This window comes from Berghia stephanieae, chromosome 9, assembly GCF_034508935.2.
Source record: "Berghia stephanieae isolate SIO BIC M18660-M18661 chromosome 9, UCSD_Bste_1.3, whole genome shotgun sequence".
In the NCBI taxonomy this organism is placed as follows: Eukaryota; Metazoa; Mollusca; class Gastropoda; order Nudibranchia; family Aeolidiidae; genus Berghia; species Berghia stephanieae.
Genome location: NC_088368.1, coordinates 8,384,601 through 8,388,986, shown reverse-complemented (window position 1 = coordinate 8,388,986; position 4,386 = coordinate 8,384,601). Strand labels below are relative to the sequence as shown.

The window sequence follows — 4,386 nt, the reverse complement described above, 5'->3', positions numbered from 1 at the left end:
CATCATCATCATCATCATCATCATCATCATCATCATCATCATCATCATCATCATCATCATTTTTATTATTATTGTTATTATTATTATTATTACAATTATTTATTATTATTATTATTATTATTATTATTATTATTATTATTATTATTATTATTATTATTATTATTATTAGATTATTATTATCATTATCGTTATTATTATTATTATTATCATTATTATTATCATTATTATTATTATTAATATTATTATTATTATTATTATTATTATTATTATTATTATTATTATTATTATTATTATTATTATTATTATTATTATTATTATTATCATTATTATCATGCGTTCAACGTCAACATGTGTCACTCCTGTCATCAATAATCTGATTACATTGACTGCTGTATATTAACCATAAAACTCAAACATCCCCCCCCCCCCCACCAAAATAAACCAACAAAAAACAAACACAAACAAACAAGCAAAACAAAACCGAAAGAAAACATAGCAATAAAAAATTATAATAATACAATAAAAAAACAAACAACAACAACAAAAATAACCAATAAAAACTAAAACAAAAAAAAACAAAACAATAAAAACCCAACCAAACAAATGAAAAACAACAATCAAAACAAAAGAAATCTGAAATTTAAAAAAAAAATTTATAAAGAAATATAACGAACAAAAAAAGCAAGAAAATAATAAAATACAAAAAAAAAAACAAAAAAAAAACAACAAACAATAAGGAAAACAAACAAGCACAAAAATACTTTGTAATTTTAGCTAGAAAATACACACTCCATAAAATGGATATAGGCCAACTATATATCCAATACACAGTCCCCCAATTGTAAAAAGTCTCAAACCTGGAATTGCTAAAGACTTTTTCTGTGTGACAAATTGAGTCTTGTTAATCTATTGATACAAGAAGAAAACATTTATGACCAATATGTGTTTTGTGCGTGAACTGCAGAGCAGTCGAACTAAGTGCGCGTTGGTTACGCCGTGGCCTTCGTATAACGAAGGTCACGGTTACGCCCTCTCTTTCCATGAACTCAGCATTGTTCACGCCCTTAATAATTATTGAATGGTATCTAAATGAAATATTAAACGTAGAGAATACGCCGTAATACTTTTTGGATACTTTTTTAAAAATTATTTTTTTTACGAAGGTTGTCTATTATCTCTCTTTTGAAATAAATTAAACGTTAACATAATATTATTCAGCGTTGAATTGAGGATCAAGTTTGATCATTGTTTGTGGCTCTATTTATTCTAAACATATCTGTGTTGGCCAAGGGAAAATACCAAATGTCGCCGATCCTCGTGAGCGTGAAGGGACGTAGAGAGAGAGAGAGAACTGAAGTAATGAGATGAAATGTGAACCAAGATCAAAACTATATAAATTAATCATAAGGTAGGGGGCGGGAGAGGGGGGGGGGGGGGGGGGGTTGCTGTTAAAGAATACTAGACGGCGATAGTGTTTTTATTGACCCCTTACCTAACCCGTTACGAGTTGTATTTAAAAAAGTGGCTAGGGCATCATTATTCTCTATAGATGTCACTGGCTAGAGAGTTATAAAGGTAAAACTGGCATTATGTGGCCTAAAGGTTTTGGTTTTTTTTAAAACTCTAGTTTAACGATTTATCTTTAATTTCCCAAAAAGCATTTTTGAATATTGTGTCTTTATATTTGAAAATATTTTTAATGAGTAAAAAGAAGATATATATTGCTTCGAAGTATGCGTGAAATTTGACCAAAAAGGCGTTTTTCCTCATCTAATTTGACTAATTATTTAGCATGAAATGTTTGGCATGTTTGATATCATTATTTTGGCGTTATTTCCCCTACACTATTAGTATTAGCTGTTGTGCGCATGAACACTTCTTTTTAAATGATTTCATGTTGATAATTCTGTTAATTTTAGGTTGATTACATTAAAGCATGTTGTTTAAACTTAAAAATCTAGAGTTGCCAAAAGAGTCAATAAAATGTAGAGTAAAATAAAAGGAGTAAAAATGACTCTTATAAAAGATACAAAACATAGTAAACGATATTTCAGCAATTTTTGGCCTTCTTCAGCCGTTGGCCTTCTTCAGTTAAACAAGAAAAGGAAACATGTTATATTGCATTGGCATTATAGTTAAAACATTATAGGTAAAAATGTGTGTGAGTGTGTGTGTGTGTGTGTGTGTGTGTGTGTGTGTGTATGTGAGCGTACAAGGGAAGTAAAGAGAGAGAGAGAGAGAGAGAGAGAGAGAGAGAGAGAGAGAGAGAGAGAGATAGAGCGACAATGAACTGAAGTAATGGGATGAAATGTAAACCATGATCAAAACTATATAAATCAATCATAAGATAGGGGGATAGAGGGGGAGAGGAGGTGCTATTAAAGAATAATAGACGCGATAGTGTTATTATTGACGCCTTACCTACCCTGTTACGAGTTGTATAAACAAAGGGGGGGGGAGAAAAGAAAGAGATATCGAAGGGGGCCATAGAAGAGAGAAGGAAAGAAAGAAAGGGGAAAAGAGAGAGAGAGAGAGAGAGAGAGAGAGAGAGAGAGAGAAAGAGAGAGAGAGAGAGAGAGAGAGAGAGAGAGAGAGAGAGAGAGAGGGGGGGGGAGAGGAAGAAAGGGAGTATGTGTGTGTGTGAGAGAGAGAGAGAGAGAGAGAGAGAGAGAGAGAGAGAGAGAGAGAGTGGGAGAACGGGAAAACAAGAATGCGTTTCAAAGTTATATGTAAAATAGAGGAAAGAGATAAACAAAAGAGAGAGTAAATAGGTAAAACATATAATCAAATTAACGTAAATTTAGCATTTGAAATGTTGCAGATTCTCCTCAAATAATTATAAGTTGTTAAAGAGTCGTCAAAGCACAAAAACATAATAAAGATAAACGTTTGTGTGTCATAAAAGAGCAGTTTATTTGATTTCATAATTTGATTTTGTCAGTCTGCACAATGAAAATGGATAAGATGCCTGTTATGATTCAAACTATTAAGTAACGGCAATTTTTTTTACTGCTTTGGACTGTATGATAATAATTGGTTTAAGTTACCATGGTGATAAGTGTGTCGTGAGTCGTGAGTGCTCTCATTCTCTTCCTGACTGAGAAGAGAGTAAAAATCGATTAAATTTAGATGGTGGGATTACCGAAGCAGCCCATTATATCTTAGCAGTCTGATGAATAGTTTATTTTATTTGACATTGAACATAAAACGATACAGGTGGCTGATCGGTCTGGACTGATTACTGGGACTGAGGTTTGGCGATAGCAACACACCAGTCAGTTGGCGTGCTGTCTTCGATTACCTTGTGCTTTTCATGTCAAACCGGCCACAGGCATTTGCTTGGATTGGGTGTGTTGTGGTACAGATTCATGCAAGTCTGAACAAGGAGTGAATGGTATTATTATTATAACGTTTTAAATTCTCTGACGGAATGTCGCTGTGTGAATTGTGAATCTATTATAAATAGAGTTGAAGTTACGAAAAAGTGAGAATGCCCCACGGATTTCCGGGATAAACAAGACTTATTCAGATCATCGCTCTTTATATAAAATTCAATGAATTGATTTACATCCCGGAACTAATAGGCCTACATGACGGTAAGAAGCCTTTTGCAGACTCGGGTCCGAATTGCCACTTCGTTGAATCTTTGCATCTTTTTACCAAGCTATTCTAATTTAACATATATTTCAGTAAGTTTGTTTTATATCTTTTGTATATATTTATATATTCATTATTTTAGAAACAATGGGCTGGTCAGTGTCTTTCTAAGTCATCTGGTGTTTTTAGTAGAAGATAAACCATGACTGGATGTGATCAAATCGTTGATCTATCTATGTAGGGATGTTTAGGAGGAAATAGAGTATCTACATGCATTACCATCTGAAGGAGAAACTCATTTAAAATACAAGATCTTATACTTAAGCAATAATATAGATCTGTATTTGGATATTATTAGCTTGTAAAATATTATAATGCTAAAACAACTGATGCTATTTGAAAAATCCATGTTTGAGCTTCAGAGGATCTAAATCTTTTTCTGTTAGTATACAGTCTATGTCCCCACTTTTTAATCCAATTACATGCAACTGCTTAGAATAAAGAAAATTACACTCCACAACTATCCAAACATACAGCGAGTGGTTACATTCTTCTTCTTCTTCTTCTTCTTCTTCTTCTTCTTCTCTTCTTCTTCATTCTTTCTTTATCGTTTCTTCTTACTTCTTCTTCCTTCCTTCTTCTTCTTTTCTACTACTACTACTACTTACTACTATACTACTACTTACTACTACTATACTAATTACTACTACTTTACTTTCTATCTACTACTACTACTACTACTACTACTACTACTACTACTACTACTACTACTGCTACTACTACTACTAC

General features: G+C 32.4%; 1 protein-coding gene across 3 annotated transcripts in view; it reads left to right on the top strand.

Annotated features, from left to right (window-relative positions):
• The first annotated feature begins 3,016 nt into the window (after window positions 1-3,016).
• Window positions 3,017-4,386, top strand: part of LOC144979610 (receptor-type tyrosine-protein phosphatase T-like) — a 40,195-nt gene continuing 38,825 nt past the window's right edge. Inside the window, exon 1 of one of the 3 annotated variants that reach the window (XM_078926389.1) lies at window positions 3,017-3,596. The gene's annotated coding sequence lies outside the window, so the exon portion shown is untranslated. Of the gene's footprint in view, window positions 3,690-4,386 lie in introns of all 3 variants that reach the window. The other 2 variants (XM_078926391.1, XM_078926390.1) reach the window with 2 other exon arrangements.